A 21,906-nucleotide genomic window follows, 5' to 3' on the forward strand; every position below is an offset into this window, starting at 1 on the left:
GCTTGCACCCACTGTGGAAGGAGTGTTTATAGTAAGAGAAGGTACAGATCCCTGGAAAGCTGGGGATGCACCTGTGATGGTGGGTGGAGGGTGGGGAGTGATGCCCTTTCTGAAGCTATAACTGTGATTTTCTTGGTGCCTGTTTTGAGATACAGGTTTGAGTTGCATTTGCAGTGTAGGTGTACTCAGAGTAATATGAGCACATTGAGAAAGTCTGTGAAGGTCAGGAGTTCTGTCTCCTGGACAATAGTTCATGAGTTTCAGAGTACATTTCAGTTAGAACTTTAAATTGAATCTGGCCAAGAGTTTTCTCACTTGTAAGAATTGAAGCCTGAGAAGGGAGCATTTGCATTATGTTGGAGCCTCCAGAGTTTATTTCTATGGCTGCTCAGGTGTCCTTACTTTCCATCACCAGGGACTGACACACTCTAGGGGTTGTATCCCCACAGGGGGAGTCTGGACCTCAAGCTTGGAAATCTGGGTTTTCTTCTGAACTGTAGGGAAACAGGATGCTTATCTCACTGATTGAAATATTTGCATTTCTTTCCTTGTATATGTTTATATATTGAATACTGCAGCTCTTAACTCTAGTTTCTCTTAATGGTTTGTGATATAATTTACTGTGAGTGTATAATATTTATAGGTCTCAGGCTTTAAATGTATGTTGATTGAGAGACATAGTGGGAGTAAGGCCAGGAATTCTGGAACCAGAGTATTTGTTCCTTTTAGGCAAGAGATCCTCAACATATGAGATGGGTGTATTTGAGTTCTCAGGTGGTTTTTACATTTGTAAGTCAGTTTTTGTACGTGCACGTACTTAGAGAGCTTTGAAATTTTAAGTGCTATGATATTACTGAAGCAAATGAATTCCTTTAATTGATATGAGGAAAACTATTCAAAACTTACCTAAATCATTGAAAATCCTAGTATATTAATGGATTAGACCCAAATTCCTAGTGCATTACACATTACTTATTTCTGAAATAACCCCCAGAGTGAGATATAAGGAGAAACTATGATGCCTCTCTTGTAATTTTAGTTAGAAGGAGATATGAAACGTTTCATTTTTTATGCTTTTTATAAGTATTAAATGTTTAAAGGAGTAAACTTAGCATGGTTTCCTCCATAGAAAAGTAAAAAATAAGTTTAAAATTAAATTAAAAGCAAGTTAATTAAAAGTAAAGGCTGTTAAATAGAAAAATATGGTTTATGCAGATTACTCAGTTAATCTTAAATAATCATGCGAAGGTTAGGAAAAGGCTGTTAAGATAAGAAGGTCTAAAGTAGACTCACTCCAGAACACCTTGGCCCCTCCAGTGCTCTTGGTTCAGCCACCCCCAAATAACCAGTATTGATCATTTCTTGAGCATCGTGATTTGGTGTTTTCTTTATCAAAAAGGAATCAATTGCAAATGCATATTTTTCTTTCTTTCTTTCTTTTTTTGGCAACACCACACAGCTTGTGGGATCTTAGCTCCCCGACAGGGATTGAACCTGTGCCCCCCTGCAGTGGAAGTGCGAAGTCTTAACCTCTGGACTGCCAGGGAAGTCCCCAGACTCCGCATTTTTTGATGTTTGCTCACAGTTAAAGCCTCACCAATCTGTTAAAATAACAAGAATTCAACTAAATAAATGTTAAAGGTCTTATTGGCTTTATTAAGTGATTGGTGGTGAATTGGACAGCATCGCATCTAGCAAGTAGCGAGGTGTCCAAGATGGAAGGCTTAGATGAGCAGAAGGGGGAAGAGGTAAGGAAAGAGTGGATTATCTCATCTTTCTTTGAGGGACAGAAAAAAAAACCTATGCGGGGACTTCCCTGGTGGTCCGGTGGTTAAGACTCAGTGCTCCCAATGCAGTGGCCCCGAGCTCGATCCCTGGTTGGGGAACTAGATCCCACATGCCACAACTAAGAGTTCACATGCCGCAACGAAGATCCGGCGTGCTGCAACTAAGACCCAGCGCAGCCAAATAAATTTTTTTTAAAAAAAGAAAAAGGAAAAACCTATGTGGCAGATTACCTCGTTGGTATTGACCAGAAAATTCCAGATTGGTTAAGATGACATTCCTGGTTAAGATGACATTCCTGGCGGAGGTCGTATTCGCAGTTAGGTTAGGTATTAAGTCTTGGTTTGGTGACATGGGCTTAGCACAAATGACTCCATTTGGGGCCTACTGTTTCTTTTTAACACCTCCCTCTTCCCCTTGTGCCCTGACCTGGACAAGCTGATGAGAAGTCTGGGTGACCTCCCTTCTAGAGGTGGCAGGGGGTTCCAGCCACACAAGCTCCTGCCCTTGGGCAAGAATTTTTGCCTCGGTCCCACCCTCCACCCACAGTGAACACCCAGGCCAGGCTCCTTTTCTTGGTTTGTGAAGCCATTTCAGAGCTGCTTGAGAGGCCAGGCCTGCTCTCCCCGGAGACCTCTCTTCTATGAGTCGTAACCCTTTTCTTACCCTCTCGGTGGGTGTGTACTACACCGGTGACAGCCTCAGCCACACCTCTGCAGGTGACCATAGCAGCTGGCACTGTGAGTGGCATGGCCAGACATGATCACCACCTGTCTGTCTTCTGCTCTGACTCGCTCACCTGCTCTGCTGTCTGATGGCGGCCGGCGCTGTGGGCTGCTGGGTGCTGGGCAGCTCGAGCTGTGAGCTGTGCGCTGTGCTGCCCTGTGTTGCATTGTTGACCATACCAGGGCTCAGTTCTTTGTTCAGCCGACCAGAATTGTCAGTTTTAAGAACTTCTAGGCATTTGGGAGCAGCAGTATGGGATTGGAGCGCTCCTTAAATTAGTCTTGGGTCAGTGTGTTTGCTGGGATTTATCTGCATGTTAGAGTGAAGCTGTGCTAGTGCCTGGGTTGGACCCAACATGTAAGGCACAGGTGGGAAAGAGACGATAGCCTGTGCAAGAGCTGGGCTAGTTGGGTGGTAGTTCCTGACAGAGCAGTTACTGGAGAGAAAAGAGAGGGGGGAAGGCAGTCATTAGATGGTGGCTGAGTCCCCACTTGTAATTCCAGAGAGTTCCCCAGGACCCTTGAGTTCTGCTGCTGCTTTTATTGCAACAGAGATCCTGACCTTCAGGGTTACAGGGGACAACACCATGGCACCCATGTGGCACAACCAAGGGATTCCTTCAAACCCGATTTAAGCCCAAGTTCCTTATACTTTATATAAAGCAGCCAGATATCATAGAGGAGGCCTCTGACCCTGATAGCACTGATGTGTGAGGCTCTCCAGAAGTAGAGTTTATAAATACCAGAGGATACCCCCTCCCCCAGAGTATTCAATATATCCAGTGACCAAAAAAAGCAAAAGGGGGGGGGGGAACAAGAGGGAGAGGACAAATGAAAAAAATAATGAAACAAAGGTCCACAATTTGACCCAATTGGAAATCCAAAATATACAGAAAGAATTTACACAACGAAAAAGATGCAAGGGCACTACTTCGCTTTGGTGCCTCAACAACATAGCTTATGAAGTAATTTTGCCATCTGCTGTGCTGCACTAATTGTCAAACTTTCATGCAAATAATAAATACTAGGGCTGAAATTACAGTTATACCTGGGATCCCACTAAATTTAAGCAGGGTACCCCTGATAAATTTAGGGGAGTTACTAGATATCATATAGAAGACTAATAGATGTATTTTGCCTTAACTTTGAGAACTGTGGTCTTACCTAAATTCCCCATGGTCTTATCACCCACTGTCCTAAAATAGCCACACCCAGCAAGGAAGGTCTGATCCAGTGAATTATAAATGAAATTTTAATTTAGTCTTTGCCACTTTCAAATTATATTGATAAATGAGACCCCACTGACCTTACCCCCTAGTTAAATATGGCCCAGTGTAAATTTAACAGGGTTTTGAAAGATTGAAAAACATTGTACAAATCTGTCCAGTGAGGAAGTGATTAACCCCCTGTGCTTCTCCTTTTAATAGCCTTATTTGGTCTCTTCTCAACCCTGGGAAAAATGAATGACACCTCCCACTGGATTATGGCAAACTTGAGGCTGTGATTTCACCAAATAAGCCCCAATTCCCAGCCCCCAACATTATGGAAATTACTGGCTCCACCCACTCAGCAGCGTAAATATCCTGCTCCCACAGATGTGGCTAAGTCTGTTCTGTTCAGTGTCTATTTCAGCAGCTTCTCAGCTGCAGTTGGCCTTCACCTCAAAGGGGTATGGTACACCTTTACCTAGTTACCCTCAGGGAACCTCAACACCCCTGTGAGCACACACAGTCTCTGCAGGCAGGATCTGAACTGTAGCCACCTTGGTCCAGAAGCACAGGTGTGACATTACACCAATGACATCCTCTTTCTGAGAACATCAGAATATAAATATATTGACAAAAAGAGCTCCTAAACAGTAGACAGGCCATTGCTGGTATATGATGTGAGGCTCCTAGCAGCTTGCTTAAATTCCTAACAATTATTTGGTAACCTGGGGCCCACTCTCCCTGACACAGTGAAGAAATAACTGTTGTCCCTCTCAGCAGCCACAACCTTGTCTAGATTCTTCTGGTGTTCTGGAGGCACCTTATTCCTTGTTTACGACTTTTACTTGAGCCCATTTATACTATTGTACATCGGCCCACCTTGAATATTCCCCCTACAAAAAACCAAAAAGGCTCTGGACTCAGGTCGAACTGCCATGACAGGCACTTCCCTTAGTGCCATCAGACACTGATTCACAGTAGAGGCTTCAGTGACCTCGTCTCCTGCCCCTGGAGTTGCCATCAGTAACTGCCCTAGGCTCCACACTATACGCCATTCGAGCTGCACTTATCCCTTCTGACAGAGCTGTGCTAAAAACAGATAGCCCTGAGCATGTGACCCCCTCATCCAGATTCCCATTATGATTTGGGAGCTGTGAACAGTCCCCAAGAGCTCAGCTCAGCTATGGAAAACCCCCTTCAGGCAAGATACAGCTAAACCTGGGCCCCCTGCCATTACCCACCTGCAGGAGGGGTAGCCTCCCCTGTCCTTGGTCCCTTGCCAGGTGCTGAAGAAGGTCACCCCCTTCCCAGACCCCTAGGCTCCCTGTGAGCTGCTTAGGAGTCCCCGAGTGAAAAGCAATGAGAGTTTCAGACATTAGAGACAGCGTCTCCACATCTATACCTGATCCAGCTCAGGCAGAGTTGCTGCTTTTCATCCCTCGTTTGGCACAGCCTGATGAAGGATGGGACTCAAGGGTCTACAACTGACGAAACATCAGGCTGCCGTCTGAGCCCTGATCTGCAACTGGCTTGGACAGTGTGTGTTTACAGACCCCTGGATGACTGTCTAAAAGTTGCCCCTTTGTGGTAAAAGAATTCTGAGAATCTCTTGCCTAACAGATACCCACGATATAAATCAAGGTAGGGATTTCCCTGGTGGTCCAGTGGTTAAGACTCTGTGCTTCCACTGCAGAGGGCACCGGTTCAGTCCCTGTTCGGCAAACTAAGATCCCACATGCCGAGCAGCCACACACACAAAAATTAAGGTAACACTCGTCTGTCCATGTCAGAGTTCCAAGCGCTGCTATTAGTAACCAAGGCACTCATTTCACTTCTCAGAATATCCAGTGCTGCACTGTGGAACACAGCATTCAGTGTAGTTTAACCCTCTCTTATAAGTCTCAGAGTCTAGGCCTCATAAAAGCACCAAAATGGCTCATTGAAATAACTTCAGATCAGTTGATTGAAAGATGACCTCTTTCAGCCATCAGTCATCTGAGATGAATATTAAGGCATCTGACTTCATCTTTTTTTTTCCCTAATAACACTTTACCTTTCTCTGTAGCAGTTTTAGGTTTATAGAAAACTTGATTACAAAGTACAGAGTTCCCACTTAACCCCTCTGCCTTCATATAGTTTGCCCTGTATTTTTTTTTTTTTTGACCATGCCACAGGGCATGCGGGATCTTAGTTCCCCCACCAGGGATCAGACCCATGCCCCCGGCAGTGGAAGCAAGGAGTCCTAACCACTGGACCCCCAGGGAGGTCCCTGCCCTATTTTTTATATCTAGTATTACTGTGGTACATTTGTTATATTTGATGAAACAATACTGATGCATTAAAGTCTGCAATTTACAATAGCATTGACTCTTTTGTTAGACAGTCTGTGGGCTTTGGCAACATAAAATGAGTTGTGTCCATCATGTCCGTATCATGTATTCTACTTTCATGCTCTAAAAGGCCCCTGTGCTCCACCTATTCATTCATTCCTCCCTCCCACCAGAAATCCCTGGCAGCTGAAGGTCTTACTCATAGATTTTTCCTTTCCAGAACTATGGTTGGAATAATATAGTGTGTAGCCTTGTCATATTGGCTGCTTTCACTTAGCAATATGATTTAAGGTTTCTCCATGTCTTTTTGGTTTGATACCTCATGTCCTTTTAACACTGAAAAATATTTCATTGTATTGATGTTCCAGTGATTATTTTTCCGTTCACCTGTTGAAGGATATCTTGTTTACCTCTAAGTCTTGGCAATCATGAGTAAAGCTTTTATAAAAATTCATGCACAGGTTTTTTTTATGAACATAAGTTTTCAACTAATGTGGCAAAATACAAAGGAGCCTGATTGTTGGATTGTATGGTTAAGAATAGGTTTAGTATTTTAAGAAACTGCCTGTTTTCCAAAGTAGACATACCATTTTCCATTCCCACCGGCATTGAGAATGGAACAGGGTTCCTGTTGCTGTACATTGTCTCTGTCCTTTGGTGTTCTCAATTTTTTGAATTTTAGTATTCTAATAAGTATCTAGTAATAATCTCATTCTTCTTTTATTTGTAATCCTAATGACATATGATGTGGAGCGTCTTTTCTTATGCTTATTTACCATCCATGTGTCTTATTTGGTGAGGTGCATGTTCTGATATTTTGTCCATTTTTAATAGTGTTGCCTGTCTTCTTATTGTTGAGTTTTGAGTTCTTTGGATATTTCAAATAGCAGTCCTTTATCAGATAAGTGATTTGTAGAGATTTTCTCCCAGTCTGTGGCTTATTTTCAGTCTCTTAACCCTGTATTTCATAGAGCAAGTTGTCATTTTAATGAAGTCAATTTACTAATTTTTTTCTTTCATCAACCCTACTTTTGGTGTGTTGAATCAAAAACCTCATCACCAAACCCAAGGTCATATAGATTTTCTCCTATGTTACCTTTTTTCCTTCAATATTTTAAAAACTTGAAGTATAGTTGATTTACAATGTTGTGTCAATTTCTGCTATACAGCAAAGTGATTCAGCTGTACACATATATACATTTTTAATACTCTTTTCCATTATGGTTTATCATGGGATATTGAATATAGTTCTCCATGCTGTACAGTAGGACCTTGTTGTTCATCCATTCTATGTATAAAAGCTTCCATCTGCTAACCCCAGCCTCCCACTCCATCCCTCCCCCACCCCCTCCCCCTTGGCAGCCACCAGTCTGTTCTCTGTGTCCGTGATTCTGTTTCTGTTTCATAGATAGGTTCGCTTTCTCCTGTGTTATCTTCTAGGAGTTCTGTAGTTTTGCATTTTTACATAAGCTCTGTGGTCCATTTGGGGTTAATTTTTGCAAAAGGTGTCGGCTCTGTGTCTAGACATTCTTTTTTTCAATGTGGATATCTAGTTTCCCTGGCACTATTTCTTGAAAAGACTGTCGTTTCTTCATTAAATTGCCTTTTTGATCCTTTGTCAAAGATGAATTGACTATATTTGTTTGGATCTATAGGAAATCATTGACTTTGTATGTTAACTATCCTTTAGTCTTACTGTACTCTTACTAGTTCAGGGGTTTTCTTTGTTGTTGTTGATTCTTTTTCTCCATAATCATGTCATACATGACAAAAGACAGTTTTCTTTCTTTCCATTCTGTATACCTTACATGTCCTTTTATTCTGTAAGCTTCCAGTACAGTGTTGACTAGGACTGGTGAGAGAGAGGACATCATTGCCTCCTGATCTTACCAGGAAAGCATCTAGCTTCTCACCATTAAGTGTGATGTTAACTGCAGGTTTTTTGTAGATGGTCTTTCTCAAGAAGAAGAAGTTCCTCTCTATTCCTAGTGTGCTATCATAAATGGATTTTGGATTTTGTCAAATGCTTTTACATTTTCATTTTCTCCTGTTTCATTCCTCATCTTAATAATTTGGCTTTTCTTCTTTCTTTTTTTTTTGGCTGTGCTGTGTGGCTTGCAGCATCTTAGTTCCCCAACCAGGGATTGAACCCAAACCCTCAGCAGTGAAAGCACAGAGTCTTAACCACTGGACCACCAGGGAATTCCCATGTCTTTTCTCTTTTTTTCTCAGCTTATATAGACATTTCTGAATTTCATCTTTTCAAAAAACATGTGTTTTGTTGATTTTTCTCAATGATTTCTTCTACTTTCATTGATTTCTTCTCAAATTGTTACATCTCTTCCTGTTCTTACTTTGGGCTTAATTTCCTCTTCTTTTTCTACTTTTTAAGGCTAAACGCTTAGATCATTAATTACAGATCTCTTTCTTCAAGTGTATGCCTTCAATGCCATAAATTTCCCTCTACGCCCACCCTATTTTTGCTGCATTCCACAAGTTTTGGTAAATTGTACATTCATTTTTATTTAATCAAGGTAATTTTAATTGTTGAAACTTTTTATTTGATCCATGGGTTATTTAAAAGTGTGTTGTTTAATCTCTAAGTATTTGAATGTTTTTAAATATCTTTCTATTATTGATTTCCAGGTTAACGCCTTTGTGTTCTGAGAGTATATTCTGTATGATTTCCCTTGTTTAAGATTAGTTAATATGTGTTTTATGTCCCAGAATGTGTTGTTTGTTTTGGCCATGCCACACGGCTTGCAGGATCTTAGTTCCCCAACCAGGGATCAAACCTGGGCCCATGGCAGTGAAAGCACCCAGTCCTAACCACTGGACCACCAGGGAATGCCCCCAGAATGTGTTCTATCGTTATGAATTTCCCATGTTAACTTGAGAAGGATGTGTATTCTGCTATTGTTTGATGAAGTATACACAGTTTTCAGTTATGTCCGGTTGTTTGAGGGCACTGTTCAGTTCAGCTCTGTGGCTTTCCTGAATTTCTTCCTGCTGGTTCTCCTAATCATTTATTAGAGGGGTGTTGAAGTCCAACTATAATAGTGGAGTCATCTGTTTCTCCTTGTAATTCTATCCATTTTTCCCTGGTGTATTTTGCCACTGTGTTGTTGCTGTGCACATAAGCACTAAGGATTGCTTTGTCATCTTGGAGACTTGACCCAAGTCAATAGGCCACCAGGGAAGCCCCAATTGTTGTTATTTTTAGACCATTGACTTTTTTTAGGTATAGTTGATTTACAGTATTATATCAGTTTCAGGCATACAACATAATAATTCAAAATTTTTATAGATTATACTGCATATAAAGTTATTACAAAATATTGGCTATATTCCTTGTGCTATACAATATACACTTGTAGCTTATTTATTTTATACATAGTAGTTTGCACCCCTTAATCTTCCCATCTTTCCCCTCCCCACTTCGCTCTCCCCATTTGTAACTGCTAGTTTGTTCTGTGAGTCTGTTTTTGTTTTGTTATATTCATTTGTTTCTTTTAGATTTCCCATATAAATAAAATCATACAGTATTTGTTTTTCTCTGTTGACTTCTTTTACTGAGCATAATACCCTTCATCTATCCATGTTGTTGCAAATGGCAAAATTACATTCTTTTTTCTGGCCGAGAAGTATTCCATTGTATGTATGTACCACATATTTATCCATTCATCTGTTGATGGACACTTAGGTTGCCTCCATATCTTGGCTATTGTAAATAATGCTGCTGTAAACATTGGGGTGTGTATATCTGTTTGAAATAGTGTTCATCTTCTTCAAATATATACCCAGGAGTGGAATTGTTGGATCATATGGCAGTTCTATTTTCAGTTTTTTGAGAAATCTCAGTACTGTTTTCCATATTAGTTGGCACTAATTTACATTCCTAGCAACAGTGTACAAGGGTTCCCTTTTCTCCACATCCTCACCAACATTTGTTATTTGTGGTCTTTTTGATGGTAGATGTTCAGACAGGTGTGAGGTGATATCTTGTTGTTTTTTTTGTTTGTTTGTTTGTTTTATCTTTTTTTTTTTTATCTTGTTGTTTTGACTTGCATTTCTCTAATGCAGTGATGTTGAGCATCTTTTCATATGCTAGTTGACCATCTGTATGTCTTCTTTGGAAAAATGTCTACTCAGGTCTTCTATCTATTTTTTAATCAGGTTATTTTTTTTATACTGAGTTATATGAGATGTTTATATCTTTTGGATATTAACCCCTTATCAGTCATATCATTTGCAAATATTTTCTCCCATTCTGTGTGCTGTCTTCTCATTTTGTCAATGGTTTATTATTTTTTAGCCACAAAAAGTTTATTGGTACATACCTTTCCATACTTTCTCCTGTATTTAAATTTTTCTTTTTACTGATATTTTACTGACATACAAAATACTTTAAATGTAGTATTAATCAAGTTTTTTTTACAGAATTTTTTAAAGTTTTAATTTTATAGTGGAGTACAGTATAGTTGATTAACAATGTTGTGTTAGTTTCAGATGTACAGCAAAGTGATTCCGTTATATATATATACATGTACCTATTCTTTTTCAAATTCTTTTCCCATTTGGGTTATTACAGAATATTGAGCAGAGTCCCCTGTACTATGCAGTAGGTCCTTGTTGGTTATCTATTTTACATATAGTAGTGTGTATCTGTCAATCCCAAACTCCCAATTTATTCCTCCCTCCCACCACCTGTACCCTTTGGTAACCATAAGTTTGTTTTCTAAGTCTGGGAGCCTATTTCTGTTTTGAAGTTTAATTAGGTCCCATTTGTTTCTTTTTGCTTTTGTTTCCTTTGACCCCACCCCCTCACTCCCTGCTCCCATATTTTTCCTTATGCATCTCTTCCATTTGGCTGTTCCCGAGTTGTATTCTTTATCATAAAGCAGTAATAGTAAAGCCAAGTGTCTTCCTGAGTTCTCAGAACTGTTCTAGCAAATTACCAAACCTGAGGGAGTGTCAAGGGAATCTATGACTTTGTAGTCAGCTGGGTAGAAATGTCAGTAGCCCAGGCACCCTGTTTGTGGCCAGCAGCTGAAGTGGGGGCAGTCTTGTGGGAGTGTGTGTTTATTAATCTGTGAGGTCCGACACTAACTCCAGGTAGCATTCATATTGACTCAAACTGGTAGACACATATTTGATGACAGAGTTGGAGCAGTGGTGTTAAAAAGACACCACATATTTGACGTAAGGAGGGGAAACCACTGTCACAAATGCTTCTGTCTTCTACCCCCACCTTTGGAGAGCAGGGAGGCTAGAGGAGACTCAAGTAGGTGTTTCTTTCCACCACACGTGCATGCACGCCCCAGATCAGTTGCACTGTTACAAAATAGATTATTTTGAGGACACTTCTTGTTAAGAACAGAGTAATTTTGGACATGGCTACTTTTTTGTCTCACTGATTTTGGAGACAGCAGTTTCCCCATGACCTAAATTCTCTGATGGGTCTATTGTTAATTTTTAGTTTGTTGGTTTTTTCCTATGAGGGTGCTAATGCCAGCTTCTAAGCTCCTTACATGCCAGATCAGGAACCGGAAGTCTCTGACCTCAGTTTTTATTTTTGTCTGCTGACAGCTTTATACTTTCGTTCCTCTTTGTACCCCACATCTGTACAAGCGCTAAGAAAGCCTGACTGAGTGTTCCTTCCATTGATGCTGGCAAGAGAGTAATAAGTCCATGGAAGCTCCTGCTCATGTGCGCAAACTGTCACCCTAGCCCAACCCCTAATCTCAATGAAAAAACCCAAGCCAGGCTCCTTACCTTGCTCTCCGAAGGCATTTCCCACCTGCTTGAGAGGCCCGCCCTGCCCTCCCCAGACACTTCCATTATAGAAGTAAAAAACTTCATACCCTCTTGGCATTGAGTGTGTGCTGTCATCAGCCTACACATCTGAGCCAAATCTCAGATGGGGTCCACAAGAAAAGGGAACATGGTCTGTATATTGCAACACACTTTGCTTAATTATTCTACTGAGGGACTTCCTGGTGGCGCAGTGGTTAAGAATCCACCTGCCAATGCAGAGGACACGGGTTCGAGCCCTGGTCTGGGAAGATCCCACATGCCGCGGAGCAACTAAGTCCGTGCACCACAACTACTGAGCCTGCGCTCTAGAGCCTGCAAGCCACAACTGCTGAAGCCCGTGCACCTACACCCTGTGATCTGCAACAAGAGAAGCCACCACAGTGAGAAACCTGCACACCACAACAAAGGGTAGCCCCTCCTTGTTGCAACTAGAGAAAGCCCGCACACAGCAACGAAGACCCGATGCAGCCAAAAAATTAATTAATTAATTAAAATTATTCTATTGAAAAATCCTCCACATCTTTTTATACCAGTTCATGTCACCCTTTATTTTTTTAAATTTAATTAACTTATTTATTTATTATTTTTGGCTGCGTCGGGTCTTAGTTGCAGCATGCGGGATCTTTCATTGTGGTGTGCAGGGATTTTCGTTTAGGTGTGTGGGCTTCTCTGTAGTTGTGGCGTGTGGGCTCCAGAGCACGTGGGTTCCGTAGTTGTGGCACACAGGTTTAGCTGCCCCGTGGCGTGTGGGATCTTACTATCCTAACCAGGGATCGAACCTGCATACCCTGCATTGGAAGGCAGATTCTTTACTACTGGACCACCAGGGAAGTCCCTTCACCCTTTATTTTTATTTTATTTATTTATTTATTTATTTTTGCGGTACGCAATCATCTCACTGTTGTGGCCTCTTCAGTTGCGGAGCACAGGCTCTGGACCCGCAGGCTCAGAGGCCATGGCTCACGGGCCCAGCCGCTCTGCGGCATATGGGATCTTCCTGGACTGGGGCACGAACCTGTGTCCCCTGCATCGGCAGGCGGATTCTAAACCACTTGCCCCACCAGGGAAGCCCCCGCCCTTTATTTTTAAAAAGTGAATATGAGGGTGAGATTATGTAACCAGTTCTTTCAAAAACAGACACTTGTCTTGCTACCAGTTTTTGCCACCAGAATCTGTGAATTAAAACTCAGGTTGCCACATCACAGGGCAAACAGTAAAATTATGTTCTCCAAACTTCATTAATTCGTTATTTATTTTGTCATCACATATATTCAAAGAAGAATGTACAGGGCTTCCCTGGTGGCGCAGTGGTTGAGAGTCCGCTTGCCGATGCAGGGGTCATGGGTTTGTGCCCCGGTCCGGGAGGATCCCATGTGCCGCGGAGCGGCTGGGCCCGTGAGCCGTGGCCGCTGAGCCGGTGCGTCCGGAGCCTGTGCTTCGCAACGGGAGAGGCCACAACAGTGAGAGGCCCACGTACCGCAAAAAAAAAAAGAATGTACAAAATGTTTTATTATATAAATTTATTTTATTTTTGGCTGCACCGGGTCTCCATTGCTGTGTGTGGGCTTTCTCTGGTTGCAGCGAGCTGGGGCTACTCTTCATTGTGGTGCACGGGCTTCTCATTGCGGTGGCTTCTCTTGTTGCAGAGCAAGGGCTCTAGGAGCCCGGGCTTCAGTAGTAGTGGCACGTAGGCTCTAGAGCGCAGGCTCAGTACTTGTGGCTCATGGGCTTTGTTGCTTCGCAGCATGTGGGATCTTCCCAGACCAGGGCTTGAACCCATGTCCCCTGCATTGGCAGGTGGATTCTTAACCACTGTGCCACCAGGGAAGCCCATACAAAATGTTTTATTGGAAGATCTAGTAATAACAATATAAACATCTTTGTAATCATCAAGATTCATAAGTGGGCCTTTGGGCAGTTTTTAGAGTCTCATGATGTTCTGCTCCCTTACTCATCTCCATGCTGCCCCATAGATCATCTCTGTTGATTGTTTATTCCTTTACCATCTATTCTTTTCACTACGCAGTGTTGTTTTAGTTTTGTCTGTTTTGACCTTTCAGTAAATGAGTATTAATGAAATTACAGTCAAAATGTTTTCTGGTTGGTTCTTTGCAGAAGTATGTTTCATACACATCTAGGGTCTGCGGTTATGGGCCAGTCAAGGTACTCATCATACTTATCCATTGCAGTGGTTATAGGGTTGGGCTTTTGCCAGTTAAAAAAAATTTTTTTTGGCCATGCCACACAACTTGGGATCTTACTTCCCCGACTAGGGATTGAACCTGTGCTCTTGGCAGTAAAATCACAGAGTCCTAACCACTTGATCTCCAGGGAATTTCTCTCCAGTTTAATTTTTACTCTCGTGAAAAATACATTTTCTGTATTCTTGCATTAGTCTCCAAGTATATAAATCCTCTGGACATTGGAGAAAAATTGCTAAGCTGTAGATGGTGACTGAGTTCAAATTTAGAGGAAATGGCAGTGGAGTGCATCAGTTGATGCTTCCTCCATTTGTGCATAATTTACGTATTTGTCACTTATGGTCATCAACACTTGGCATTACTAAATTGACTAAATTTTTCTCCTAATCAGTGTGAAATGTAATCTGCTTGACATGTTGTTTCATTACTTCCTATTACCAGTCAGATAGGTATTTTTCATACGTGATCTCTCATCTTCTGTTAAACATGTTTTGGTTATTTTCTTTTTTATCCCCTTAATTATTGTGTCCGTTCATCTTACTTCGCACACTAACCCTTCACCATTGCATGTATTTTCTTCCACCTGTTGTTTGTCTTATAACGCCCTTAGTTTTAATATGTTTGAATTGGTCAGGCTTTTGCTTTAGGGGTTCTTCTTTGTTTTGTTTTGGGGGGTTTTTTTGTTTTAATTAATTTTTGTTGTTGTTATTAGTCATCCATTTTATATACATCAGTGTATATATGTCATTCCCAGTCTCCCGATTCATCACACCACTACCCCCATCCCTTGCCGCTTTCCCCCCTTGGTGCCCATACGTTTTTTCTCTACTTCTGTGTCTCAATTTCTGCTCAGCAAACCGGTTCATCTGTACCATTTTCTAGGTTCCACATATACGTGTTAATATACGATATTTGTTTTTCTCTTTCTGACTTACTTCACTCTGTATGACAGTCTCTAGATGCATCCACGTCTCTACAAATCACCCAGTTTCGTTCCTTTTTATGGCTGAGTAATATTCCATTGTATATATGTACTACATCTTCTTTATCCATTCGTCTGTCAGTGGGCATTTAGGTTGCTTCCATGAATGACATGGCTATTGTAAATAGTGATGCAATGAACATTGGGGTGCATGTGTCTTTCTGAATTATGGTTTTCTCAGGGTATATGCCCAGTAGTGGGATTGCTGGGTCATATGGTAATTCTATTTTTAGTTCTTTTTTTTTTTTTTTTTTTTTTTGCCGTACGCAGGCCTCTCACTGTTGTGGCCTCTTCAGTTGCGGAGCACAGGCTCTGGACCCGCAGGCTCAGCGGCCATGGCTCACGGGCCCAGCCGCTCTGCGGCATGTGGGATCTTCCCAGACCAGGGCACAAACCCGTGTCCCCTGCATCTGCAGGCGGACTTGCAACCACTGTGCCACCAGGGAAGCCCCTATTTTTAGTTCTTAAAGGAAGTTCCATATTGTTCTCCATAGTGGGTGTATCAACTTACATTCCCACCAACAGGGCAGGAGGGTTCCCTTTTCTCCACACCCTCTGCAGCATTTGTTGTTTATAGATTTTCTGATGATGCCCATTCTAACTGGTGTGAGGTGATACCTCATTGTAGTTTTGATTTGCATTTCTCTAATAATTAGTGATGTTGAGCAGTTTTTCATGTGCTTCTTGGCCATCTGTATGTCTTCTTTGGAGAAATGTCTATTTAGGTGTTCTGCCCATTTTTGGATTGGGTTGTTTGGTTTTTTGTTATTGAGCTGCATGAGTTGCTTATAAACTTTGGATATTAATCCTTTTTCAGTTGCTTCGTTTGCAAATATTTTCTCCCATTCTGAGGGTTGTCTTTTGGTCTTGTTTATGGTATCCTTTGCTGTGCAAAAGCTTTTTAAGTTTCATTAGGTCCCATTTGTTTATTTTTGTTTTTATTTCCATTACTCTAGGAGGTGGATCAAAAAAGATCTTGCTGTGATTTATGTCAAAGAGTGTTCTTCCTGTGTTTTTCTCTAAGAATTTTGTAGTGTCCGGTCTTATATTTAGGTCTCTAATCCATTTTGAGTTTACTTTTGTGTATGGTGTTAGGGAGTGTTTGGATTTCATTCTTTTACATGTAGCTGTCCAGTTTTCCCAGCACCACTTATTGAAGAGGCTGTCTTTTCTCCATTGTATATCCTTGTCTCTTTTGTCATAGACTAGTTGACCATAGGTGCGTGGGTTTCTCTCTGGGCTTTCTATATCGTGTTCCACTGATCTATATTTCTGTTTTTGTGCCAGTACCATAATGTCTTGATTACTGTAGCTTTGTAGTATAGTCTGAAGTCAGGGAGTCTGATTCCTTCAGCTCTGTTTTTTTCCCTCAGATTGCTTTGGCTATTCGGGGTCTTTTGTGTCTCCATACAAATTTTAAGATTTTTTGTTCTAGTTCCGTAAAAAAATGTCATTGGTAATTTGATAGGGATTGCATTGAATCTGTAGATTGCTTTGGGTAGTATAGGCATTTTCACAATGTTGAGTCTGCCAATCCAAGAACATGGTATATCTCTCTATCTGTTTGTATCATCTTTAATTTCTTTCATCAGTGTCTTATCGTTTTCTTCATACAGGTCTTTTGTCTACTTAGGGAGGTTTATTCCTAGGTATTTTATTCTTTTTGTTACAGTGGTAAATGGAGTGTCTCCTTAATTTCTCTTTCAGATTTTTCACCATTAGTGTATATGAATGCAAGAGATTTCTGCATTAATTTTTTTTCTTCTCTGATTGCCATGGCTAGGACTTCCAAAACTATGTTGAATAATAGTGGTGAGAGTGGACATCCTTGTCTTGTTCCTGATCTTAGAGAAAATGCTTTCAGTCTTTCCCCATTAAGAATGATGTTTTTAAAAAAATGATGTTTGCTGTGGTTTGTCATAAATGGCCTTTATTATGTTGAAGTAGGTTCTCTCTATGCCCACTTTCTGGAGAGGTGTGTTTTTGTGTTTTGGTTTTTTTTTTTTTTTTTTTTTTTTGGTGGTACGCGGGCCTCTCACTGTTGTGGCCTCTCCTGTTGCAGAGCACAGGCTCCAGACGCACAGGCTCAGCAGCCATGGCTCAAAGACCCAGCTGCTCCGCGGCATGTGGGATCTTTCCGGACCAGGGCACGAACCTGTGTCCCCTGCATCGGCAGGCGGATTCTCAACCACTGCGCCACCAGGGAGTTTTTATCATAAATTGGTGTTGAATTTTGTCAGAGCTTTTTCTGCATCTATTGAGATGATCATATGGCTTTTATTCTTCAGTTTGTTAATATGAGGTATCACATTGATTTGCATATATTGAAGAATCCTTGCATCTCTGGGATAAATCCCACTTGATCATGGTGTATGATCCTTTTTAATGTGTTGTTGGATTCTATTTGCTAGTATTTTGTTGAGGATTTTTGCATCTATATTCATCAGTGATGTTGGTCTGTAATTTTATTTTTTTATAGTATCTGTCTGGTTTTGGTATCAGGGTGATGGTGGCCTCATAGAATGAGTTTGGGAGTTTTCCTTCCTCTGCAGTTTTTTGGAAGAGTTTGAGAAGGATGGGTATTAGCTCTTCTCTGAATGTTTGATAGAATTCACCTGTGAAGCCATCTGGTCCTGGACTTTTCTTTGCTGGAAGATTTTTAATCACAGTTTCAATTTCATTACTTGTGATTGGTCTGTTCATATTTTCTGTTTCTTCCTGGTTGGGTCTTGGAAGTTATACCTTTCTAAGAATTTGTCCTTTTCTTCCAGGTTGTCCATTTTATAGGTACAGAGTTGCTTGTAGTAGTCTCTTAGGATGGTTTGTATTTCTGCAGTGTTTGTTTTAACTTTTTTTTCCTTTCTAATTTTATTGATTTGAGTCCTCTCCCTCTTGATGAGTCTGGCTAATGGTTTATCAATTTTGTTTATCTTCTCAAAGAACCAGCTTTTAGTTTTACTGATCTTTGCTATTGTTTTCTTTGTTTCTATTTCATTGAATTCTGCTCTGATCATTATGATTTCTTTCCTTCTGCTAACTTTGGGTTTTGTTTGTTCTTCTTTCTCTGGTTCCTTTAGGTGTAAGGTTAGATTGTTTATATGAGATTTTTCTTGTTTCTTCAGGTAGGCTTTTATAGCTATAAACTTGCCATTTAGAATTGCTTTTGCTGCATCCCACAGGTTTTGGATTGTCATGTTTTCATTGTCATTAGTCTCTAGGTATTTTTTTGTTTCCTCTCTGATTTCTTCAGTGATCTCTTGGTTATTTAATAACGTATTGTTTAGCCTCCATGTTTTTGTGTTTTTTACGTTTTTTCCCCTGAAATTGATTTCTGATCTCATAGCGTTGTGGTCAGAAAAGATGCTTGATATGATTTCAATTTTCTTAAATTTACTGAGGCTTCATTTGTGACCCAAGATGTGATCTATCCTGGAGAATGTTCTGTGCGCACTTGAGAAGAAAGTGTAATCTGCTGTTTTGGGATATAATGTCCTATAAATATCAATTAAATCTATCTGGTCTATTGGGCCATTTAAAGCTTGTGTTTCCTTATTAATTTTCTGTTTGGATTATCTGTCCATTGGTGTAAGTGAGGTGTTAAAGTCCCCCACTATTATTGTGTTACTGTTGACTTCTTCTTTTATAGCTGTTAGCAGTTGTCTTATGTATTGAGGTGCTCCTATGTTGGGTGAATATATATTTATAATCCTTATATCTTCTTCTTGGATTGATTCTTTGATCGTTACTTAGTGTCCTTCTTTGTCTCATAACATTTTTTATTTTAAAGTCTATTTTATCTGATATGAGTATTGCTACTCTAGCTTTCTTTTGATTTCCATTTGCATGGAATTTTTTTTCCATCCCCTCACTTTGTCTGTATGTGTCCCTAGGTCTGAAGTGGGTCTCTTGTAGACAACATATATATGGGTCATGTTTTTGTATCCGTTCAGCAAGCCTGTGTCTTGTGGTTGGAGCATTTAATCCGTTCACGTTTAAGGTAATTATCGATATGTATGTTCCTATTACCATTTTCTTGTTTTGGGTTTGTTATTGTAGGTCCTTTTCTTCTCTTGTGTTTCCCACTTAGAGAAGTTCCTTTAGCATTTGTTGTAGAGCTGGTTTGGTGGTGCTGAGTTCTCATAGCTTTTGCTTGTCTGTAAAGCTTTTGATTTCTTCATCAAATCTGAATGAGATCCCTGCTGGGTAGAGTAATCTTGGTTGTAGGTTCTTCCCTTTCATCGCTTTAAGTATATCATGCCACTCGCTTCTGGCTTGTAGAGTTTCTGCTGAGAAATCAGCTGTTAAACTTATGGGAGTTCCCTTGTATGTTATTTGTCATTTTTCCCTTGCTGCTTTCAATAATTTTTCTTTGTCTTTAATTTTTGCCAATTTGATTACTATGTCTTGGCATGTTTCTCCTTGGGTTTATCCTGTATGGGACTCTCTGTGCTTCCTGGGCTTGGGTGGCTATTTCCTTTCCCATGTTAGGGAAGTTTTTGACTATAATCTCTTCAAATATTTTCTCAGGTCCTTTCTCTCTCTCTTCTCCTTCTGGGACCCCTATAATGCGAATGTTGTTGCGTTTAATGTTGTCCCAGAGGTCTCTTAGGCTCTCTTCATTTTTTTTCATTCTTTTTTCTTTATTCTGTTCTGCAGCAGTGAATTCGACCGTTCTGTCTTCCAGATCACTTATCCGTTCTTCTGCCTCAGGTATTCTGCTATTGATTCCTTCTAGTGTATTTTTCATTTCAGTTATTGTATTTTTCATCTCTGTTTGTTTGTTATTTAATTCTTCTAGATCTTTTTTTTAAAATTTTTTTTTTTTTTTTGCGGCATGCGGGCCTCTCACTGTTGTGGCCTCTCCCGTTGCGGAGCACAGGCTCCAGACGCGCAGGCTCAGCGGCCATGGCTCACGGGCTTAGTTGCTCCGCGGCATGTGGGATCTTCCCGGACCAGGGCACGAACCCGTGTCTCCTGCATCGGCAGGCGGATTCTCAACCACTGCACCACCAGGGAAGCCCCCTCTTCTAGATCTTTGTTAAACATTTTTTGCATCTTCTTGATCTTTGCCTCCATTCTTTTTCGAGGTCCTGGATCATCTTCACTATCATTATTCTGAATTCTTTTTGTGGAAGATCGCCTATCTCCATTTCATTTAGTTGTTTTTCTGGGGTTTTATCTTGTTCCTTCATCTGGTACATAGCCCTCTACCTTTTCATCTTGTCTATCTTTTTGTGAATGTGGTTTTTGTTCCACAGGCTGCAGGACTGTAGTTCTTCTTGCTTCTAGGGCTTCTTTTTTTTTCTTAATTGTGTTCCACTTTATTGCACTTCCAAAATACTGTGGGGTTTTTTTAACATCTTTATTGGAGTATAATTGCTTTACAATAGTGTGTTAATTTCTGCTGTATAAGAAAGTGAATCAGCTATATGTACACATATATCCCCACATCCCCTCCCTCCTCTTGTCTCCCTCTCACCCTCCCTATCCCACCCTTCTAGGTGGTCACGAAACACCAAGCTGATCTCCCTGTGCTATGCGGCTGCTTCCCACTAGCTAGCTATTTTACGTTTGGTAGTGTATATATGTCCATGCCACTCTCTCACTTTGTCACAGCTTACCCTTGCCCCTCCCCATATCCTCAAGTCCATTCTCTAGTTGGTCTGTGTCTTTATTCCCATCTTACCCCTAGGTTCTACGTGACTTTTTTTTTTCTTAGATTCTACATATATATGTGTTAGCATATGGTATTGGTCTTTCTCTTTCTGACTTACTTCACTCTGTATGACAGACTCTAGGTCCATCCACCTCACTACAAATATCTCAATTTCGTTTCTTTTTATGGCTGAGTAGTATTCCATTGTATATATGTGCCGCATCTTCTTTATCCATTCATCTGATGATGGACACTTATGTTGCTTTCATCTCCTGGCTATTGCAAATAGAGCTGCAATGAACGTTTTGGTACATGACTCTTTTTGAATTATGGTTTTCTCAGGGTATATGCCCAGTAGTGGGATTGCTGGGTCATATGGTAGTACTATTTGTAGTTTTTTAAGGAACCTCCATACTGTTGTCCATAGTGGCTGTATCAATTTACATTCCCACCAGCAGCACAAGAGTGTTGCCTTTTCTCCACACACTCTCCAGCATTTATTGTTTCTAGATTTTTTGATGATGGCCACTCTGACCAGTGTGAGATGATATCTCATTGTAGTTTTGATTTGCATTTCTCGATGTTGGGCATTCTTTCATGGTTTGTTGGCAATGTGTATATCTTTTTGGAGAAATGTCTATTTATGTCTTCTGCCCATTTTTGTTTTGTTCTGTTTTCGTGTGTGTGTGTTACGCGGGCCTCTCACTGCTGTGGCCTCTCCCGTGGCGGAGCACAGGCTCCGGACGCGCAGGCTCAGTGGCCATGACTCACGGGCCCAGCTGCTCCGCGGCATGTGGGATCTTCCCGGACCAGGGCACGAACCCATGTCCCCTGCATCAGCAGGAGGACTCTCAACCACTGTGCCACCAGGGAAGCCCCCTTCTATCCATTTTTGGATTGGGTTGTTTGTTTTTTTGTTATTGAGCTGCATGAGCTGCTTGTAAATTTTGGAGATTAATCCTTTGTCAGTTGCTTCATTTGCAAATATTTTCTCCCATTCTGAGGGTTGTCTTTTGGTCTTGTTTATGGTTTCCTTTGCTATGCAAAAGCTTTTAAGTTTCATCAGGTCCCATTTGTTTATTTTTGTTTTTATTTCCATTTCTCTAGGAGGTGGGTCAAAAAGGATCTTGCTGTGATTTATGTCACAGTGTGTTCTGCCTATGTTTTCCTCTAAGAGTTTGATAGTGTCTGGCCTTACATTT

General features: G+C 40.9%; 1 protein-coding gene across 10 annotated transcripts in view; it reads left to right on the forward strand.

Moving 5' to 3' along the window:
* LOC131756030 (zinc finger protein 791-like) overlaps positions 1 to 21,906 on the forward strand; it is a 52,827-nt gene that overhangs the window by 22,666 nt on the left and 8,255 nt on the right. Inside the window, exon 1 of one of the 10 annotated variants that reach the window (XM_067032605.1) lies at positions 19,729 to 19,758. The exons of the other annotated variants lie outside the window; for them this stretch is intronic. The gene's annotated coding sequence lies outside the window, so the exon portion shown is untranslated. Of the gene's footprint in view, positions 1 to 19,728; positions 19,759 to 21,906 lie in introns of those variants that run through there. 10 annotated transcript variants of the gene reach the window in all.

The sequence above is a fragment of the Kogia breviceps genome, chromosome 4 (genome assembly GCF_026419965.1).
Source record: "Kogia breviceps isolate mKogBre1 chromosome 4, mKogBre1 haplotype 1, whole genome shotgun sequence".
Lineage (NCBI taxonomy): Eukaryota > Metazoa > Chordata > Mammalia > Artiodactyla > Physeteridae > Kogia > Kogia breviceps.